At 39.0% G+C, this 23,955-nt stretch overlaps 1 protein-coding gene and 1 pseudogene across 3 annotated transcripts in view; one reads left to right on the forward strand and one right to left on the reverse strand.

Annotated features, from left to right (window-relative positions):
- ACYP2 (acylphosphatase 2) overlaps positions 1-23,955 on the reverse strand; it is a 285,742-nt gene that overhangs the window by 15,297 nt on the left and 246,490 nt on the right. The window lies entirely within an intron of this gene.
- Positions 11,142-11,495, forward strand: LOC100516605 (annotated as a pseudogene).

A 23,955-nucleotide genomic window follows, 5' to 3' on the forward strand; every position in this document is an offset into this window, starting at 1 on the left:
CTATGGAGAACAGTTTGGAGATACCTTAGAAATCTATACATAGAACTTCCACATGACCCCGCAATCCCACTCCTGGGCATCTATCCAGACAAAACTCTACTTAAAAGAGACACGTGAACGCGCATGTTCATTGCAGCACTATTCACAATAGCCAGGACATGGACACAACCCAAATGTCCATCGACAGATGATTGGATTCAGAAGATGTGGTATATATACACAATGGAATACTACTCAGCCATAAAAAAGGATGACATAATGCCATTTGCAGCAACATGGATGGAACTAGAGAATCTCATCCTGAGTGAAATGAGCCAGAAAGACAAAGACAAATACCATATGATATCACTCATAACTGGAATCTAATGTCCAGCACAAATGAACATCTCCTCAGAAAAGAAAATCATGGACTTGGAGAAGAGACTTGTGGTTGCCTGATGGGAGGGGGAGGGAGTGGGAGGGATCGGGAGCTTGGGCTTATCAGACACAACTTAGAATAGATTTACAAGGAGATCCTGCTGAATAGCATTGAGAACTATGTCTAGATACTCATGTTGCAACAGAAGAAAGGGTGGGGGAAAAATGTAATTGTAATGTATACATGTAAGGATAACCTGACCCCCTTGCTGTACAGTGGGAAAATTAAAAAAAAAAAAAAAAAAAAAAAAAAGAATGGTTTCAGGAGTGAGGGGCAAGGGAAAAAATAGAGATGCAAAAACAAATCAATCTCATAACTGTTCGACTGTGGAGAAGAAAAGCAACACAGAGCAGCTTTATACACTTGAAATTTCTGTTCTCAGCAAGCCAAGTTCAGAATTTGGTCTCTGTTCTGAATTCAATGCTGCCCCACATTTACAGGTACCTTGCCTCCGAAGAACAATAGTTGAGGAGGATTGCTTTAAGGACACACAACTTATGATGTTTTCTATTCCAGATGTGTTAAAAGCTACTCCTCCGTGGCACCAAATGAAAAGGGAGTTGGCCAGACTCGCCTGTATTTTCACCTCTCACCCTGACCTCCCGACCTACCCTCCAAAATGTTCATAAACAAATTGAGTTTTTGGGGTGATGCCATTAGCTGACAGCAGGCTCCTAGACAGTTTAGAGTCAAACTGTGACCCACCCAGAGCAGAGGCCATTATTGCAGACATTTATTTTAATCCTTGTTCCTGGCTCTTTTTTATGTCCCCACCCTTGTTTTTTTTCTTATCCTTTTTAATTTTGAAATGTCTTCTCTCTTGTTAGAGTTTTACACAGCCTTACAAATTGCTTTAGGTCATCTTGGGAACAAAGTGAAGCATAAATACATAAAGCTAAGAGGGTTTTATTTTGTTTTGGTTTTTCCCTTTTTATCCTTGATACCTTTTCATTACTTTTATAAAGGCAATTATTAGAAGGGGGGTGTGGAAATTTATTTACAGAGTTTTGTTTTACAACCGACTTTGCTAGATTGTAAAAAATTTTCCATTACAGTGAAACACACATCATTCTGAGGGCACAAAAATAATCTACAGTGAAGCTGTCTCCTGACCTGGGCCTTGAATACTGGGGCTAAGAGGTCTCAGCTCAGAGCCCCAGGCAAGGGCATCTTCAGGCAGGATGCTCAGCTGAGTGGTGAGGTGGGTGCTGTGGGCATCTAACAACTGCAGCCTCCAGCGAGCATGGTGCTGATGGGGGGCTCTGTGCAGCACTTTGCTGCTGGTGGAGCAGCAGCATTGGTTCTCCCAGGCCTGCAGGCCTAGACGAAGCATCACCCATAGCAAGGTGCCTACACTGGCTTTAAAGATGAAATCACAAAGCATCTCACTGACAATCACTTTGAAATAATTTTAGGGGGACTGAATCGAAACAATAGTTCAAATGCAGAATGGAGGGGCAGCTAATGACACAAGTACCAGTGATAAAGTGGGAGATTTGATAGATGGAAAACCAAATCTTAGCAGAAGATGGTTGGCTGTGTTTTAAAGGGACCATTCACCCTGAAAATGGAGGCTTTCAGAATACTCTTAAATATCTAACAACTCTCCTTTATGGATACGTCTTAGTAGTCAGGGAAATGGCTTATCTTTTGAACTTCCTAGCGTTTAAAAAAATTATTTTTTGATTCTCATTTTCCCCTAGGAGGGTATTTTCTCTTTAAATGTAAGTATGTGACTCAGTTTATATGAAGCTTCATGGAGTTCCTGCTGTGGTGCATTGAGTTAAGAATGCAACTGAAGCCCCTAGGGAAGCTGCAGAGGCACTGGTTTGGTTCCCAACCCCAACCCCCACATAAGTGGGTTAAGGATCTATCTGGTGTTGCTGAGGTCGCAGCTGTGGCTGGGATTCAATCTCTGGCCCATGAACTTCTGTGTGCCATGGGTGTGGCCATAAAAAAGTGCTATCGCCCTGGTAAAAAAATTTTTTTTGTCTTTTTAGGGCCGCACCTGAGGCATATGGAGGTTCCCAGGCTAGGGGTCAAATCAGAGTTGTAGCTGCCGGCCTACGCCAGAGCCACAGCAACACCAGATCTGAGCCACATCTGCGACCTACACCACAGCTCATGGCAACGCTGGATCCTTAACCCACTGAGCGAGGCCAGGGATCAAACCCACAACCTCATGGTTCCTAGTGAGATTCGTTTCTGCTGCGCCATGACAGGAACTCCACAAATTTAAATATCTTACTGGATGACTTAAAACTGTTGTACTTTTCATAAAGAAATCTACAGCTGGATTAATCTCAGACAAATAAAAGGACATCATCAGTATATCCAAGTTAGCTATCTAGTGGGAGGTAACAAAGTGAAAGAGGGAAGAGTTAGAGGCTAAAAGGGAGTAGAGAGAAAAGGATTTAACGGAAGAGGTTGACAGACATGTATTGATTCCCTCCTCCAAGGTAAAATACCACATGATTTTAATATTGCATTCTGAAATGTGCTTGATTTCTCTCAAGCCATTAATAAAATGATTAAAGAATGTCTGATACTAGAATCAAAATGCAGTTTAATTAATTGCATTTCCCCTTTTGAACTGAAAGCTACCTATTTAGTAAATGGCTCTCAGATTTAGTTTTCCAAATAACTTTTAGATGAGACCAGTCAAAGTAGGCATATAAACCCAAACTCAGCAGAGTGATGTGCATGCATTTGAATTGAATTAAAAGTCTGAGATCTTCAAAGTTATAATCATGATAGCTAAAGACAGAAGATGGGTCCTGCTGTGGAAGAAACCAGGGTCCCTGAAATTGGGTCTAGAAAGTGCTATTTCATCTGACAATCATCCAAATAAGGACTAATGTTTGGGAACATCTTCTCATCACACACTATTCCTGCTACAGCTAAACATATCAAAGAAAGAAAGAAACTGGCTAGCAGCTTCCTATAGAATCCTGTGAGGAATCATAACATTGGTAGAGATGCTCAAGGTCTTCAGTGGTCTAGGAAATTGATCTTAAAGCTTCCTCTGAAATGATCAAGCGCAGGGGAACAAATCATGCTAACCAAATCCATAGGGGATCACCTTATAAAGTACAATACCATGTATTCATTTACATTGGGTACCCCATCCATCTATACAAGAATTTTTCAATTGGAGAAGCACATTAATGAGACAAAATAACAATAGTTGGCCTAGGAAATATATAATGATAAAACTTTCCTCCCTAGAAAACACTGAAATGGAGCTTTCAATAGCCTTTTATAAAACTAATACTACACCCACCACTTTTTAATTAACCTATCATTGCCTCACATAGGTTAATGAGGTTATGGCTTTCTTTGCAGTTACTGTGTTCCTGTTCAGAGGATATCCTTAGGTCACCTGGATTATACTGAAACATATTCCAGTACATCCTTGTTTCTAGGAAAAACCTATCACTTGTTGTACCATGTTTACAAGCCACACCTTAAGGTACTTTGCCTTGAAAGAAGTGATTTTACTTGTTTAAATTTCTTAAGACAATATCTCTGATATTTTTTCTAGATCTAGGAAAGGTGAAGGAAGTGACTTTTTAGCCAGTGACTCCTGGAGTAGCAGGTGACTGCAAGAATGCCACAGAGAGAGTACACCAGAAAGGGAATGTGCTGAAGCATCATAATGTCCTTCACGGCGATCCACAACAATTATCTCACAGAAACACACAGCCAATCTTCTCATTCGGGAATGTGCAAACATGTTGAACATTACCTAATTGTCCAAGGTGCACTCAAAACCTAGAGGCTTAAAACAATATCTTGCTTACAAGTCTACAGTGTGGGCAGAGCTTAGCGGGGAGAAGTCATCTCTGCCACACTCACAGTAGAGAGCAGTTCCGAGGCTGAGAACTGGAACAACTGCAAGTCTCAGTCCCTCACACCTGTGGCAGGTGAGCCTGGAAAAACCCAGTAACCTAGGGTTTGGAACAACAGACTCCTCAGGCATCTCTCCCTCATGATTTTGTGGCCTATCCAGCATGGTGGCTTCAGGGTAGCGAGACTTTTTACATTTCTATCAGTTCAGCAGTCCAAAGGCACATGTCCAACAGGAGGAGTGACACAAATGGGTGAGGACAATCTATTCTAACCTAGTCTCAGGGTCGGCCCCATTGCATGCAATCTGTTAGAAGCCAGTCACTAAGGCTGGCTCCTATTCAGGGGGAGGAGAATCAGACCTTACTTTTAGTGGGAGGAATGTCAAACAATTTGCGGATTTGTTTTAAAATCACGATAGTTGAAAAATTATAGAAGGATACACATTTACTTATTTACGTATTCATAAATTCAACAAAGACTTACTATTACCATATACTAAATAAAGCATTGCTTTTTAACCTTTTGAAAATATTTTAGATAGTCTAGCTCCAGATGCCTTCCATTTGGACATGATTTTAGGTAGTAGGAAAGTTGTATTTTACTTTAGACCTATCACATAAAAGTACTCAAGCCAGCACAAAGTATCAGATGATGACAAATCATCCATTTGGAGAGGAAATATATTCTCAGCAGCACAAATGGGTCTTTATTAGAATTCATTAAAAGCCTGGGATAGTGGAAGACTAAATCCTCATTTGATACATATATTCTAGAAAAGGTCTGTGTAAAAGCAAATCATTTCTTCCACCAACTTTATACTTTCAGTGACTGACATATGAGTTTTCCTTTACTTCCAAGGTATTTCCCATTGCCAGTATGTGAAAGGATTAATTGAAGAGACAAAAGGTTATCAGAAAGCTCCAAAGCATCATACATTTTTTTGCCCTCATCTAACCTGACATTTCTCCTTCTCTCTACCTAGGCTTCAGGGACACCACCTTTTGTCTTCCTCCTACATCTCCAGGAGATCCTTATCAGTGGGAGTTCCTCTTACTTTGTTCAGTCCTTCCTTTGATGATCTCTAGGTTTCTGCTCTTAATCCCCTGCTCTCTTCATCTCTATCTACTCTTTGAATGATTTCCTCTATACCTAGATTTAGCATATAATCCACTATCTACTGAGTGGATTATGATACAATCAAGTGGGGAGGCTCCAGATTCATATAATCCACTATCTACTGAGCTTTCCCACTTGATTGTGTCATATCCACCTCTACCCACACCTCCCTCATCCAATGTGCTCTTCCTCCTGCATTCTGAAATTTGACAGAATCTGGGGAGTCTTAGACTCTCAACATCTGGGCACAGTCAACCACGATGTCCCACTGATTCTAACAATCTTCACTCTCTTTACCATCCTTGTTACCCTTGATTTACATCAGGCTCTTATCTGCCTACCAGGAATACAGTCAAGATTGTCTCTGAACACCACAATGGGGAATATTCAGGGAAGAGGCCCAGGCTGCCACAGAGGCCAAGTGCCATTGGTGGTGGTATGCAAGGGGTGGGGCCACCTTTGCAGCTTCCTTCCCTACACAGTCCCCTGCCTCTTTGGACTCTGGGGTAGGCTCCTGCCTGGGCTGGACTGCAAGTCCCCAACACAGTCATGCTCCCCCTCTTGTCAGAAGCAGGCCCTGCACCCCAACTGTGGTCCCACCCTACCTCCCCATGCACACTGACCACCGCCTTTCCCCCTGTGCACCTGCTGCCTCGGGAGTGGTGGCCAATGGGTTGCTCACATGTGGAGCACAGCTGAGCTCCAGGGGCCCTGCACCTAAATAGGAAGAGCTGAAACCTCTTTTCTTGGCTGTGTGAACATGGATTTACACCTCCACTGCCAGCCTTATAAATTCAGTGCTTGCTGAACGTCTGAACAGATGAATGTTCCCACAGCTGAAAGGGGTCTGGCTTTAGCAGCTGTGGGCTTTGTTAGAGTGTACACACACTCACACAGGTTGGATCTGGCCAGAGTCTGAGCTGCTTCTACAGTTCTCACAGCAAGCCCAAGTGCATGAATACTGCAGCCCTGGGTCCTGATCTCAGTGGATCTGTGCTAGTGGCCCCAGAAAACAATGCCTGAGAGACACCAGGGCCAGTTACATAGCCATGGTTAAGATGGGGCTGAGGGCAATGCAAACAGTGGACTTTGTGAGCTTGCATAACAGGTAAAAGGTGACACAAAAGAGTACACTCACAGGTGAACAGCTCCAGTGGAGCAATACTCAGTGACTCTTCTCCCAGTGAGAGTGCAGAAATTTCTCCTAACTCACACTGCATATCAGAAACACAATTCAGAAACAGATCTGGGGGCTCCTATTCCAATAACTAAGGTGTAGACCCTGCCCCTTACAGGTCTGTGACAACCACAGAGCAAAGAGGAGGCTGCACTCAATATCCAGTGCAGGCTCTGGTCACCACAACATCAGTCACATCTCTTATCAAGGAGATAATAGCCAGCATACACTGAGGAAAGAGGTGGCAGGTGTCCTAACTAAAAACATCCTTCATACCAAAAAAAAAACATTAAACCCAGACAGGCTGCCTAAAGTGGTATTGAGCCCAAAGCTACCTCTAAACACAACCTCTGAGATGGCCCTGCCCACCAGAGGGACAAGACCCAGCTCTACCCACCAGAAGTAGACACCAGAAGCAAGAGGAATTAAAACCCTTGCAGCCTGCAGAAAGGATACCACAAACATAGAAAGTTAGACAAAATGAGACAACAGAGAAATATGTTTCAGACAAAGGAACAAAGTAAAAACCCACAAAAACAACTAAATGAAGGAGATAGGCATCCTACCTGAAAAAGAATTCAGAGTAATCATAGAAAGGATGATCCAAGATCTCAGAAAAAGAATGGAGACACAGATCAAGAAGTTACGATGCACATCACAGATAGAGGATCTTAAGAGACTACTACAAGCAACTATATATGCCAATAAAATGGACAACCTAGAAGAAATGGACAAATTCTTAAGAAGGTACAACCTTCCAAGAATGAACCAGAAAGAAATAGAAAATATGAATAGGCTATCATAAGTACTGAAATTGAAACTGTGATTTAAAAACATCCAAAAAACCAAAGTCAGGACCAGTTGGTTTCACAAAGTAATTCTATCAAATGTTTAGAGAGGAGTTAACACCCATCCTTCTGAAACTATTCCAAAAAATTTCAGAGGAAGGAACACTCTCAAACTCATTCTGTGAGGCTACCATCACCCTGATACCAAAACCAGACAAAGATACCACAAAAAAGACAATTATAGACCAATATCATTGGTGGAATATATGCAAAAATCCTCAATAAATTATTAGCAAACTGAATCCAATAATACATTAAAAGAATCAAACACCATGATCAAGCGGGATTTATACAGGGATGCGAAGATTCTTCAGTATCTACAAATCAATGTGATATACCATATTAACAAACTGAAGAAGAATAAAAACCATATAATCATCTCAATAGATGCAGGAAAAGCTTCTGATAAAATTTAACACCTATTAATGATTAAAAACTCTCCAGAAAGTGGGCATAGAGGAAACATTCCTCAACATAATAAAGACCATATATTACAATCCGACAGCTAACATCATTCTTAATGGTGAAAAACTGCAAACATTTCCATTAAGGTCAGGGATAAGACAAGAATGTACCCTTTCACCACTTTTATTCAACATAGTTTTGGAAGTCCTAGCCACAGCAGTCAGAGAAGAAAAAGAAATAAAAGGAATCCAACTGGCAAAGAAGAAAAACTGTCACTGCAGATTACATGATATTGCACATAGAAAATATCATACATAGAAAAACCAGGCAACTACTAGAGCTCATCAATGAATTCAGTAAAGTTGCAGGATACATAATTAATACACAGAAATCTCTTACATTCCCATAGACCAACAACAAAAGATCAGAAAAAGAAATTAAGGAAACGATCCCATTTACTATCACATCAAAGAGAATAAAACACCTAGGAATGAATCTGCCAAAAGAGTGAAAAGACCTAGTAATAAAAGACCTATTAGCACTCTGCTAATGTATTTTTTTTTTTGGCTGTGCCATGGCATATGGAGTTCCAAGGGCCAGGGATAAGATCTGTGTCACAGCTGTGGCAACAATGGATCCTTTAATCAACTGTGCCAGACTGGGGATAGAACCTGTACCCTAGTGCTGCAGAGATGCCACAAATCCTGCTGCACCACAGCAGGAACGTAAAGACCTGTACTCTGAAAACTTAAGACACAGGAAAGAAATCAAAGATAACACAAGCAGATGGAAAGATACACCATATTCTTGGAATGGAAGAACCAATACTGTTAAAATGATGATACTACCCAAGGCAATGTACAGATTGAATACGATCCCTATCAAATTACCAACAGCATTCTTCACAGAACTAGAACAAAAATCTAAAAAATTTGTATGAAAACACCACAGACTCCAAATAGCCAAAGCAATCTTGAGAAAGCAAAATGGAAATGGACTAATTAGGCTCCCCAACTTCAGACTATTCTACGAAGCTATAGCAATTGAAACAGTACGGTTCTGGCACAAAAACAGAAATATAGATTAATGGAACAGGATAGAAAGCCCAGAAACAAACCCATGCATATGTGATCAATCTATGACAAAGTAGGAAAGAACATGGAGGAAAGACAGTCTCTTCAATAAGCAGTGCTATGAAAACTGGACAGCTACATATAAAAGAATTAAATTAGAACATTCTCTAATACCACATATAAAAAACTCAAAATGAATTAAAGAGATAACTGTAAGGCCAGATTCTATAAAACTCCTAGAGGAAAAAAGAGGCAGAGCACTCTTTTTTCTTTTTCTTTTTTTTTTTTGTCTTTTTTGCCATTTTTTGGGCCGCTTCTGCAGCATATGAAGGTTCCCAGGCTAGGGGTCGAATTGGAGCAGCAACCGCCAGCCTACGCCACAGCCACAGCAACGCGGGATCCAAGCCGTATCTGCAACCTGCACCACAGCTCACGGCAATGCCGGATCCTTAACGCGCTGAGCTAGGCCAGGGATTGAACCTGCAACCCCATGGTTCCTAGTCGGATTCGTTAACCACTGAGCCACGATGGGAACTCCTAGGCAGAGCACTCTTTAACATATATCCCAACAATAACTTTTTTATCTACCTCCTAAAGTAATGAAAATAAAAACAAAAATAAACCAATGGGACCAAATCAAACTTACAAGCTTTGCACAGCAAAGGAAGCCATTAAAAAAAACAAAAAAGACAATACATAGAATGTGAGAAAATCTTTACAAGTGAAGTAACTGACAAGGGATTAATGTCCAAAATATACAAACATCTCATGCAGCATTATATATATATATGGGCAGGAGATCTATGTAGACATTTCTCCAAAGAAGATAGATGGCCAAACATCTCATGCAACATTATATATAATGGGCAGGAGATCTATGCAGACATTTCTCCAAAGAAGATAGATGGCCAAAATCCACATGAAAAGATGCTCGACATCACTAATTATTGGAGTAATGCAACTCAAACTATAATGAGTAATCACCTCCCACCAGTCAGAATGGCCATCACCAAAAAGTCTATAATCAATAAATGCTAGAGAGGGTGTGGAGAAAAGGGAACCTTCCTACACTATTGGTGGGAGTGAGTATTAGTGCAACTACTAAGGAAATTGTATGAAGGCTCCTTTAAAAACAAAATACAGAACTACCATATGATCTAGCAATCCCACTCCTGGACATATATCTGGAGAAAACCACAATTCTAAAAGATACATGAACCCCACTTTTCACTGCAGCACTAATTACAATAGTCAAGACATGGAAGTAACCCAAATGAGTCCAAGAGAGGAATGCATAAAGATGTGGTACATACATACAATGGAATATTACTCAGGCATTAAAAAAGAATGAGGAGTTCCCGTCGTGGCGCAGTGGTTAACGAATCCGACTAGGAACCATGAGGTTGCGGGTTCAGTCCCTGCCCTTGCTCAGTGGGTTAACGATCTGGCGTTGCTGTGAGCTGTGGTATAGGTTGCAGACGCAGCTCGGATCCTGTGTTGCTGTGGCTCTGGCATAGGCCAGTGGCTACAGCTCCGAATCGACCCCTAGCCTGGGAATCTCCATATGCCACGGGAGTGGCCCAAAGAAATAGCAAAAAGACAAAAAAAAAAAAAAAAAAAAAAGAATGAAATATGCCATTTGTAGCAACATGGATGGACCTAGAAATTATCATACTAAATGAAGTAGGTCAAACAGAGAAAGATGAAATCCTATGAGATGACTAATATGTGGAATCTAGTTAAAATGATACAAAAGAACTTATTCACTGATGGAAGCCTGAAAGGTAGTGGAAGAGGGAGTGACACCATGCCTGAGAAGGCAGTAGGGCTTCTAGAAGGTGTAAAAATGATCCCTTACCTTACAGAAATCTTAATAGATGATAGCTCTAGATCCTGACATTGGGGATTTAGGAGATTGTGCCAGCTGTTTTCTCAAGTTACTCACCTACTTGATTCCCAATCTCCATATCTCCAAAATGAAAAGTTTGGTTTAAATCAGAGGTTGGCAAACTTCTTCTATAAAGGGCCAGACAATAAATGTTTTAGGTTTTGTGATCTGTATACTCAACCCTACTGTTCTAGTGCAAAAGTAGCCATAGACAACATGTAAACAGAAGGACTTGGCTGTGTTCCAACTTTATTTACAAAAACAGGAGGTCTAGGCAGCCGAAGAGAGTGGTAGGTAATGGTCATCAGCGCAAGGGTCATTTCATCACTGGAAAGGGACAGCCCTCGCCCGAGGTGGTGGCAAGATGAACAAAGATGTGCAGATGAGAGCAGTGATTAACCAAAAGTTGATAGAAACTGGAGAAAGAGAACACCTCCAAGAGTTGCTGAGAGCGAAATTAATTGAATGTGACTGGAAGGTTCAGTTGAAGGCACACTGTAAAGGTAATTAAAGAAAAAGGACTAGAACATGTTACTGTTGATGACTTGGTGGCTGAAATCACACCAAAAGGCAGAGCCCTGGTACCTGACAGTGAAAGAAGGAGCTCCTACGAAGAATAAGAACATTCCTTGCTCAGCATGCCAGCCTTTAAGATTGAATTAGATTGTGTTGTTTTGTAGTTTTATTTCTGAAAATAAAACTTGCCATAAATTAGGAATAAATTTTTTTTTTTGTCTTTTTGTCTTTTTAGAGCAGCACCCACGGCATGTGGAGGTTCCCAGGCTAGGAGTCTAATCAGAGGTGTAGTCACTGGCCTACACCATGGCCATAGCAACACCAGATCCAAGCCATGTCTGTGACCTATACTACAGCTCATGGTAACGCCAGATCCTTAACCCACTGAGCAAGGCCAGGGATCAAACCCACAACCTCGTGGTTCCCAGTTGGATTTGTTTCTACTGCACAATGATGGGAATTCTGGAATCAATTCCTCCAAATAAAATCCTTTTTTGTATGATGGTTAAAAAAATAAAAATAAAAAAATACAGGCAGTGGGCTGTATTTGGCTAAATGGGAAGTAATTTGCCAATCCCTGGTCAAGATGCCTTCCAGATTTACCAATCCATCGGTTCATGAAATAGTACTTCTCAAATCCTTTATGCTAGTTTTTAAATTTACTTTTGTTGTGGCTGGTTAGCTCAGTAAGTGTGAACATGAATTTTAAAAAGATAAGGTTTGTGGTTTGATTCATCATGGATCAGTTAGTTTCTCTGTTCCCTGATCACAGACTACACCTCACACTTTTCAACAAATTCATGACCCTGCTTGCAGCTAGGTAAAGCTGTGTGACTGGACAAATGCCATCCTTTCCTGCTTTTAAGGACACAAGCCCTGCAGGTGCTCCCCTAATGATGAGGCAGCAGCATCCTCTTTAACAATATCACTAAGTTCATTTCAGAAGAGCAACTTATTTTTAAGAAAACTTGTCAATGTCACAGCAGGCATTGGGGAATCTATAGGTAAACAGAAATATCTCATCACCTTTTAATAAACCAAATGGGCCTTTATGGTTACTAAGCAAAATAATGCTCCAAAAACATGCTGTTATGTATATGAGTTAAAACAGAAGCAACAAACTATTTTATGCCAATAGCAGCAATATCCAGGCAATAATACAGAGCCACAGTAATCAAGACAGTGTGGTACTGGTACCAAAACAGACATTTGGACAAATGGGACAGAATAGAGACCACAGAAACAAACCCAGACACCTATGGTCATTTAATCTTTGACAAAGGAGGCAAGAATATAAAATGGGAAAAAGAGTCTTTTCAGCAGGTGGTGCTGGGAAAACTGGACAGCCGCATATAAATCAATGAAAGTAGAACACATCCTCACACCATGCATAAAAATAAACTCAAAATGGCTTAAAGACTTATATGTAAATGAGACACCATTAAACTCCTAGAAGAGAACATATACAAAACATTATCTGACATCAACCTTACAAATGTTTTCTCAGGTCAGTCTCCCAAAGCAATAGAAATAAAAGCAAAAATAAACCAATGGGAACTAATCAAACTGACAAGCTTTTTGCACAGCAAAGGAAACCAAAAGGAAAACAAAAAAGGTAACTTACAGAATGGGAGAAAATAGTTTCAAACCATTCAATTGACAAGGGCTTAATCTATAAAATATACCAACAACTTATACAACTCAACAGCAGAACAAACAAAACAATAACCCAATTGAAAAATAGGCAAAAGATCTGAATAGACATTTCTCAAAGAAGATATACTGATGGCCAATAAGCACATGAAAAAAATCCTCAACATCACTGATTATTAGACAAATGCAAATCAAAACTACCATGAGATACCACCTCACACCAGTCCGAATGGCCATGATTAATAAGTCCACAAATAACAAATGCGAGAGGGTGTGGAGAAAAGGGAACCACCCTACACTGTTGGTGGGAATGTGAATTGGTACAACCACTATGGAAAACAGTATGGAGGTACCTTAGAAAACTAAATATAGAACTACCATGTGACCCAGCAATCCCACTCTTGGGCATATATCTGTACAAAACTTTCCTTGAAAAAGACACATGCACTCACATGGTCATTGAGCACTATTTACAATAGCCAAGACATGGAAACAACCTAAATGTCCATCAACAGATGAATAGATTAAGAAGATGTGGTATATCCATGCAATGGAATACTACTCAGCCATAAAAAAGAACAAAATAGGAGTTCCCGTCGTGGCGCAGTGGTTAACAAATCTGACTAGGAACCATGAGGTTGCGGGTTCAGTCCCTGCCCTTGCTCAGTGGGTTAAGGATCCGGAGTTGCCGTGAGCTGTGGTGTAGGTTGCAGACGCGGCTCAGATCCCACGTTGCTGTGGCTCTGGCGTAGGCCAGTGGCTATGGCTCCAATTGAACCCCTAGCCTGGGAATCTCCACATGCCACGGGAGCGGCCCAAGAAATAGCAAAAAGACAAAAAAAAAAAAAAAAAAAAAAAAAAAAAGAAAGAACAAAATAATGCCATTTGCAGCAACATGGATGGAACTAGAGACTCTCATACTAAGTGAAGTAAGTCAGAAAGAGAAAGACAAGTACTACATGATATCACTTATATCTTGCATCTAATATATAGCACAAATAAACCTTTCCACAGAAAAGAAACTCATGGACTTGGAAAACAGACTTGTGGTTGCCAAGGGGGAGGGAGTGGGATAGATGGGGTGCTTGGGGTTAACAGATGCAAACTATTGCCTTTGGACAGGCTTGTGGTTGCTGTGAAGGTGGTGGGTGGCGAAGTGGGGTGGACTGGGAATCTGGGGTTAATAGTTGCAAACTACTGTATTTGGAATGGATAAGCAATGAGATCCTGATGTATAGTTAACTCAGTGGGTTAACGATCTGGCGTTGCTGTGAGCTGTGGCGTAGGTCGCAGACGTGGCTCGGATCCTGTGTTGCTCTGGCTCTGGCGTAGGCTGGCAGCTACAGCTCCAATTCGACCCCTAGCCTGGGAACCACCATATGCTGCTGGAGCGGTCCCAGCAAAAGGCAAAAAGACAAAAAAAAAAAAAAAAAAATTTACTCCCTCTAATCTATCCTCTATAGGTACCTTGACTTTTCATTTGAAAATACAACTGTTTGTGTCTTTACAGAAAAAAATCTGTATCCTTAGAAAGCTGTACAAGATCCTTCACCATCTAGCCTTGGCCCCAGTAATGTATTTTCATCCATTAGAGTCTTCCACTTAGAGAGTCTAGTGTCTCCATATTGTTAGATCAGGTATTTCAGCCACCATTCTCCTTTGTTAATAACATAAACATGCTAGTCTAACAGTTTTCAATATTATAAAACTTACACATGGGGGGGAAAAACTCCTTGAAAAACCATGTTGGAGCTACTAAACCCACTGAAAAGACTTAATATCATTGGTAAAATATTATATGGTATTTAACTCAGGATGTCATTACCTCCTAGCAAGAGACATTGCCAGTACAATTTCAGCATTTGTTGTAACGACTTTGATCACAAAAGCCAAATTTTATATTTTGATCTATGTTCAGATTGTTCCTTCCCAAAGAAAAGAAAAAATAAGAAGAAACAATGCTTTTATTCCCTTGGGCATTTTTCAGACACTTCCATAATCTTTTTATTAATTTAAAATTGATACATGTTCATTGGAGCATTTTGAAAATAATTTGAAAACAAGAAAAGAAAGAAAGTTAGGAGTTTCTGTTGTGGCAGAAACGTATCCAACTAGCAACCATGAGGTTGCGGGTTTGATCCCTGGCCTCGCTCAGTGGGTTAAGGATCCGGTGTTTCCATGAGCCATGGTGTAGGTGACAGACATGGCTCAGATCTGACATTGCTGTGGCTGTGGCATAGGTCAGCAGCTACAGCTCTGATTTGACCCCTAGCCTGGAAACCTTCATATGCCCTGGGGGGGAGGGGGGAGGAAAAAAAAAAAAAAAAAGGAAGAAAGCTATCTGTATTTCCAAAGGTAAATGTAATGAAATCCTTGAAGCAAAATCTTTACCTACATCCTCACTGATACCTTAGGATAAATTTTTAGGAGTAGAATCACTGAGTCACATTTTATCTAATCAGGCAGTACATGCAAAATGTACAAAAACTCAAAAAGAACAATAGATATTTAACGAAAAATAAGCCTCCCTTTCTTTCCTCCTCCTCCTTCCTAGGAGGCAGCTACTTTTAGTAGTTTTATTTTTTCAGAAATACTTCAGGCGTTTATAAGCTTATACATATGAATCCTCTAGCACACATGTTAAGAAATTGGTAAAATTGTTTCAGTAGTGAAATTTGTAATTTTATGTGCTAGATAATCACAGGCATAAAACTTTCCACGATAAGGCAATAATGAGTTATATCATTCTGTATTATCATTTAATTTAGATTTTTATATAATCACTTAACTAATATTTTTATCTTCATTGGACATTTTTAAAACTTTTTATTACAGAGGTTTCAAACACACCCAGAAGTACAAAAATATAATGAAACTACAAGTACCCATTTCATATGTACCTTATAAGGCTTTTAATAAACAATGCTAAGGTTTTCTTTATAAAGTTTTTTTATTGATTTATGCTCCTAATATGAGATTTACATTATCTTCATTTTTGTACTGTTAAATTTTATAGCTGCTGCAACCAATGTTATATGTATATCTCTTTTAAAAATGATTTTTGTTTTTTCCATTATAGTTGGTATACAGTGTTCTGTCAGTTTTCTACTATACAGCAAAGTGACCCAGTCACACATACAGGTATATATATATTCTTTTTCTCACAATATTCTCCATCATGTTCCATTACTGAGTAAGGCCAGGGATCGAACCCACAACCTCATGGTTCCTAGTTGGATTCGTTAACCACTGCACCATGACGGGAACTCCCAGACGGAGAAAATATTTTAAAAGTATACCTAGAACATTTATAATTACAATTTCTTTAAAGGAACTTCTAACAAAGACAGAAAGGGCAAACACTAAGCTATTTAAGTTTCGGCTTTAATTTTTCTCCAGAAAAAGATGTATGATATATAAATAACATTCATAGCAATTGCTATGTAAATAACTATAGCAGATATAATTAGGGATATGCTTAATGTTGCATTTTATTGTTTGACCACATATTAACTAATAAGAAATTACATTAAATTGGAACTTTATTCTTATCAAATAGACAAACCAGGCAGGGCTTGGATATTTACTACAAAACAGCACATGCTAACATTCCAAACTCTCCTAAATGTAATTCACTTAATGTGTTAGATTCTTTAAGTCTGCTTAACCATTTCTCAGAGCTTGATAATTCCTTAGCAAGAGGATTGTTAAATACCTACAAAGCTGATCCTCACTCTGCGAGCTAAAGGTTTCCCCTCCTAAGAGCCTCAGAAAGCACATCCCTGGGGTTGCTGAAAGAAAGCACTAGATCTCCCCATTCCTATCTTATTCCAAGAGTGTAGGGGAAATGTCTTAAAAATGGTTTTCTCTCCTGATCTAATACCAGGAGCTAGAAATAGTCAAGTAGTACTAGTTTCATTTCAAAATTAAAACCTGTTTAAAATGTAATTTTTATGCAATTGTCACCTCTGTCCCACAAATCTAGTCCCTTGTTTCCTATCACTAAGAGTGACATAGAGTGAGATATGCAACAGATATTGAGAGCCAACTAGTCACATGTTACCAGAAAAGTACACTTGGATCCGGGTTCACATTGGTCTGGTTGTCTTTTAGAGAACAGAGTTGAGCTCACACAATTCAAGGGCTTATCTGAAATTTAACTTGAATAAATGCAGACGAGCAGCCCCATTAGAGTCATCGATTAGAGCGGGATCATTTTAACTTAAGGTCAAAATAAACTTTATTGGTGCATTTATTAACATTAAGTTGTTTCACTGAGGAATTTTTTTTTCTTTTTCTTTCCTGTCTTACCTTGCACAGAACTTTAATATTAGGAAGACTGAAATATAATCTAGAGAATTCAGGACCATCTCAGTTCAGGTTGCCATGGCATTTTCCATAACTGATCCCTGTACCCCCTCTTACAAACTAAAATAACATTGAGAATGTAAAAATTATGCACATGATGAATAAGTTATTACCAAAATTTAGTTAAAATGATGTTTTCCTTTTCCTGTTCTGGGACAATAAAGCTAAATGCTATTACAAAGTGGTAAAAAAAATTGAGAGGCAAAGACACTGGTGACTTTAATGCCTGTTTCTCAAATTGCAACTGAATGTAGATATTTTGGTTTAGTCAAAAGATATGGAAAGCACAGCCAAAGATCTTTAGTGTGGCAACACAAAATTGCTGCTTCCATGTCGTTCTCCTTTGTATCTGTGTTAAGAGAAACTGTTCTGGTCTAAGTAATGTTTCTTTTCCTGCAAACACTGTAGCTCATACAAAACAGTCTGATTCCTTTAGCTTTGCCCTCATATGCTTCCTTTTATATAAAAACTTAGTTTAAAAAATTTGACATTTAAGTAATTTCAACAAAATTTCCATTAATTTTCCAATCAATTTCCCTAGATTTTTGTTTCAGAGAACAATAATTTTATAGTCTCAATATGATGCTGGTCTTTGTGAAGCTTAAGAGACAAAACCAGACACTTGTATATGCTGCAAATTCCTGTTTTTATTCCAAAAATAACCTTTATAGCTTTTGGCAGTATAGGTCTTCCCTCCTCACAGCCTTTGGCTGGAGATGGCGGAGGGGGCAGGAAGGTTGTTGGGAGATGTGTTCACTAGTTTTCAGACAAATAAATTAAGATTTTGAAATATTAACTAATGACTTCAATGAGATTTTAAGTGTAAAATCAGTAATTATAAAATCCACAGATTATATGACTCCCCCAAAGGCTACATACCATCCTTTGGATTTTTTTAGCATAAAAAAGAGAACATGTTGTTAATAATGTGCAAGTAATTTTATTGCGTCTTCTAAACGTGCGTTTAAAACACTGTGTGTTTATGGAGTTCCTGTCATGGCTCAGTGGTTAACAAACCCGACTACCTTCCGTGAGGACATGGGTTTGATCCTTGGCCTTGCCCAGCAGGTTAAGGATCTGATGTTGCCGTGAGCTGTGGTGTAGGCTGCAGAAACAGCTCAGATCCCGCATTGCAGTGGCTGTGGCACAGGCCTGCAGCTACAGCTGTGATTGGACTCCCAGCCTGGGAAATTTCATAAGCCATCAACATGGCCCTAAAAGACACAAATAATAAATAAATAAATAAATAAAACAAACACTGTGTGTTTAAACTATAGACAGGAACATAAGATTTGGTCATTTTCTACCACATGCCCAGAGATATTAAGGCATGCTCCACACGGTTCATCATTTATTCAAAATGGAGTTTAGACAGGCTCTACTTTTATTAAATTTGAAGTCACAATTTTGTCATACTGTTGCTAGAACAGCAGCACAAAGATAAAAATGGCCCAAAAAGCTTTGTTAGAGGAAAGTTCTACCTAGCACGGCTCCCAACCTAGATCCTTTCTAGACTTCCTGCTTTCCTAACCTCAATTCTTTGTTCTTTTCTGATGAAAACAAGCTGACCTTTGCTAAGCATCTTCTTCCAAAAACACTGATGACAAATGCTATCTTTATAAAAGATTCCACAGTTGAAATGTGAAATGGTGTTTTAGGGGCCCCCTGAGGAGCCTGTGTTCTGGCATTGAAAATCTCTTGTGAAAAGAGTATTAAGACTATTTTCTTCCATTGGTTTGTCAATTCATTCATTCATTCAGCATCAACAAATAACCACTGAGTGCTTGTTATGTGCAAAGCAGTATGAGTGATTCAAGGATGTGGAAAGCACAGTCCTTATTTGGAGGAATCTGCAGTCTTGAAGACAAGAAAAGTGTAAGGTGCACTCAACAACAGTCAGCCTTCCAAAACTGGATCATTTATCTGATTCTTTCATTGTACAAATGAGGGAGTGATAGCCCAGAGAGGTGAAATGACCTGCCCAAAGTACACAGCTGGTATGGACATCTTTGGGAGAATGGCAAGAGCTCTCTAGCTGTGGAGCAGGCCACTTACTCCATCACTCACCGATGGTCCTGGACAAATTAATCAACTGATCTAAGCCAGACCTACAAGGCTGATACCTAGGTTGAAAGGCTGATGAGAAGGGGAGCAGAGACTCTCTCTAGGTCTGCTTTCACTTATGTTTACTCTGACCCAGAAGCAGCAAGTGTGAAGAGTGTATACATGATAAAGATGAAAGTGAGCTGATGCAGCTTCTCCACCCCTCCCCAGTTCCTCAGACCCTCGCCCAAAGTTCAGTGGTCAAGGCTGCCCACAGGGAGCATAAAGCTGTTAGGTTAAGGACTCCAGAGGCTCGGGCCCATGACCTTTCACATACAGAATGCTACAGTTAAGATCCTGCCATCTCCCATTTCTTCTTGTTTTAGGGGGCCTAGCTTGCACCAGCCTTGGCTTCTCTATTCCTGCCAAACATCAATTCCCTTATCTATAATATTCAAAAATATATATACACTGTAGGCTAGTCTAAGACTTATGCAAAATGGACTATGTAAAGTGCCCAGCATGGTGTTGGACCTACAGAAGGTGCTTCAAAGATGACTTTCTTAGTTGAGGAACTGACAGTAGGGTTCAGGTTTCCTGACTCTCATCCTAATGCTCTTCTTAATAATACACAAATGGCAAATTCCATTTAGTGAGTATTCACTCTGTGCCAATGGAATGATACATTAAAGGGAGAGATGGCAGTAAACATCACATGTCTAGAAATCCTAAGAACTCTGTTTAAATTTGTTATCCTATGAGTTTATCAAAGTGACCAGGTTTATAATGAATATGCCATAATTAGGGGCTTTATTCATCAGTTCAATAATATAACAAAAAGGAAAGAAATTTCATTCAAAATAGAAAAAAAAAAGAGGGGAGATGGATAAACTTAACAGAATTGCCTATGATAGTTATAAAGAAAACTATCAAGACTTATGAGCAATATGTCAAGAAAACTATAAAGCTGTATTGGGATATATAAAACAAGATGAACAAATTAAGATATATACCATGTTACTATATTGAAAAAAAAATTTCACCAAGTAAAATTTACTATTTCTGGGGGGCCCTGCTTGCAGCATATGGAGATTCCCAGGCCAGGGATCCAACCTGCACCACCGCAGCAACCTGGGCTGCTGCAAAGACAACACTGGATACTTAACCCACTGTGACACAAGGGAATTCCCCCAAATTTACTATTGAATGTTAAAATTCTGCACTAACAAGGAAACCATGAGTTATAATGCCAATCTATTTCCCAGGAAATCCTAAAACAAATTCTAAAAGTATACATTAATTAAATGAGTAAAATAAAGAAGTGTGGAACATATAAAAATCAATTTAATGTATTATACAATCATCATAAAATTAGGGAAAATAACATTTAATACTTGCCTAATTCTATTTAATAATTACCTAATTACACTTTAATAACTGCCACGATAACTGGCTGACAAACACAAAACAAAATGTGACTTAGATCAGCTCTCATACCACATTACCAGAATAAGCCCCTAGTGGATTACAGAATAAATATTTGCTTTAATTCTTAGAAAAGCTATGAGAAAAAAATCAAATATTTATGAAATCTTTAGAGGGATAGTATCTTTGACAAGCTTAGAGCAGTAATGAAAATCACAAAGGGAAAAGTAAATATCTCAAAGACATCAAGCAAAGATTGTTGTAACATAAAAACAAACAAGAATGGAAAAATAATTTGGAAACATTTGTATAGGTCATGATAGAAAAGAAGTTAGAATATGTAGTATGTGAATAACTTCACTTCAAAAATATTAAAACCTCAAGATGGAGTTCCCATCATGGCTCAGTGGTAATGAACCTGCCTAGTACCCATGAGGTTGCAGGTTTGATCCCCGGCCTTGCTCAGTGGGTTAAAGATCTGGCATTGCCATGAGCTGTGTTGTAGGCTGCAGATGTGGCTCAGATCCTGAGTTGCTGTGGCTATGGTGTAGGCCACCAGCTACAGCTCTGATTCAACCCCTAGCCTGGGAACTTCCATATGCCATAGGTGTGACCCTAGAAGAAAAAAAAGAAAGAAAAAAAATTACAACCTCAAGAGATTACCATAATATTGCTTTAAATGGCCAAAGAATATAAATATGCATTTCACTTATGAAGGAATACAAGTAAATTATACACATTATTAAGTTCCTGGCAAGATATTTTCTTTGGCAGCGTCTATGGTGTGTAGAAGTTCCCTGGCCAGGAATTGAACATGTGCCACAGCAGTGACAACACCAAATCCTTACCTCTAGGCCACCAAGGAACTCCCTTGGAAGGATATTTATCATTGCAAAATACTGGAAACAAACAAAATGTCCAATATAAATTATACTATCAATTCAATAAACTATTATATAGCCAATAGAATTTTAACTATGAAAACTAGAAAAATTGTTATTATTTAATGGTAGAAGGGAGCCATATAATAAGAATACTTATTATGCACATCAAAAAAGGCAAAAATGAAAAAATTACTACTGACAAAGTACAGTGGAATTGTGGTTTATAATTTTTTGTAAATAAGATTGAGAAGGAAGCAGGAAACCCCTATACTAGTAGTTGAACAATACTAGTTATTAAAAACATTAGAGTCTCACATATATTGCATTTTTCAACATATAGATGAAAGCAAAGAGGAGAAACCAGGAGGATCTTTCACCAAGCCAGAACCCTCCAGAGAGCACTCACATTTCCCAAAGGCACTGGAGAATGCAAGAACACACTCTGAGAATCAAGTGTGTGATTTTATCCTACCTTAGTCAACGGAGCCTTGTTCGGGTCTGTTCATACCATGATTGTCTTTTTCCTTCCTGAAGCCTTATTTTTACCATAATACTTGCTTTTAAAGTTTGCCTGGATTTATACAAATGCCTTCTTTTACATGTGAATTTTTTTGTCATTTTTAATAGACCTCTATTTATTTTTACAGTCCTTTACCCTCTCTTTCACTGCCTCCCACATATAAGGCATAATTTAGATTAGGAATTAAGAACTGACACAGATTTGAATCCTGACTCATTTATGTGACTTTGGGCAAATTACTTATTTGTAAGTCTTGGAGATTTTTATCTCTAAGATAGAAATAATAATATTTCATGGAGTAATTATGAGGTTTAAACAAAGGAGACAATTCATGTAGTATACTCAGTATAGTACCTACTTGTAACACTGTAAACTCCAAGGTAATGACATATAAACACGGTACTTGAAATGCCAGTCAAAATTTTAACTATTAAGAAAAAAATTAAAACTTAAAACCGGAGTTCCTATTGTGGCTCAGCGGGTTAAGAACCCAACATAGTGTCTGTGAGGATGGGGGTTTGATCCCTGGCCTCACTCGGTGGGTTAAGGACCTGGCGTTGCCACAAGCTGTAGTATAGGTCAAAAATGAAGCTTGAATCCAGTGATGCTGTGGCATAGTCAATAGAACCTTAAAATGGTCTATTTCTTTCCATACATTTGGTAGATCAAGAGAGTCATGGCTTAACTGAAAAAAGGAATTTCCCTTATTTTTCTGTCCTGTGTTTGTCTTTTTAAAAATGCCTTGAATCCTTTATGGATTGGAGTCATGTATAAATAAATAGATATACCAAGTTTCCTTAATCAGTAGCACTTTAACTGAAAATTTTCATTTATTCAAGTTGGAGAGAAGACAAAGAAAACGCATTTATTCAGTTATGACTTTGTGAGTTTAACAGCCCAACCACCTCATTTCACTACTGAAGGCTATGAAGTGATCAAAATCAAATTATAGAACTATTTGATGTAGTTCATATTTAAACTTTTGAAATGAAAATGAATCCCAGGTGAAAAGTTCAGGTAGCGAGGAAGGGGCATTTTAAAGGAATTAAAATGTGGTGGCTTAGGTTCAAAGTAACTATGGTTGGCAGAAAATCAAGGCTTTCCATACTGTGTCTTAGGCAACGTCAGTGACTAGAGTGTAGGTTTTCTGTATGTGTGTTTTTTAACACTCCTTGAAATTGGTAAGTGTCATATGAGCATTACTTGGACTTTATTTGAATTTATTTGAATTTCAACAGCTACCAACAGATGTGCTTAGAATGAATAGGCCCCGATTCCCAAATAGCACAGTATTTCAAATCTATTTTCAACTCTGAAATGAGAGCCGACTCCAGGAAGACAGCTCTGAACCTTTTTCCCAGCTGCAGAAATAACTCCTCTTGTTGCCTCTCTGACCTACACCAAGGGAAGCAGCTTGAAAAGATGTTCTTTTGCCAACAATCACTTTACCACTGAAACCCACAAAAGGAAAAATAAACTGTTGGCTCCTCTTCCAGTGTTCTCCCCACATCCTCCAACCAGGTAGATAAAGAAAACCATAGCATTCTTTTAATTCCTTTCTCATCTTCTAAAATGATCTTGATATTTTTGTTTCCTTATAAAATGGGGCTTCTCTACTAACAAGTTACTATTAATCTTCTCCAAAATAAGTTAATTCATCTAAGGTTCAAGGATGCCTGCCGCTCCCCCCCAAGTTTGTTTACTTTGCTGCATTGGTTAATTCCCACTTGTCTAACCCAACACTCTCTCCCTTCCACTGGTTTCCACCA

This window comes from Sus scrofa, chromosome 3 (assembly GCF_000003025.6).
Source record: "Sus scrofa isolate TJ Tabasco breed Duroc chromosome 3, Sscrofa11.1, whole genome shotgun sequence".
Taxonomy (NCBI): domain Eukaryota; kingdom Metazoa; phylum Chordata; class Mammalia; order Artiodactyla; family Suidae; genus Sus; species Sus scrofa.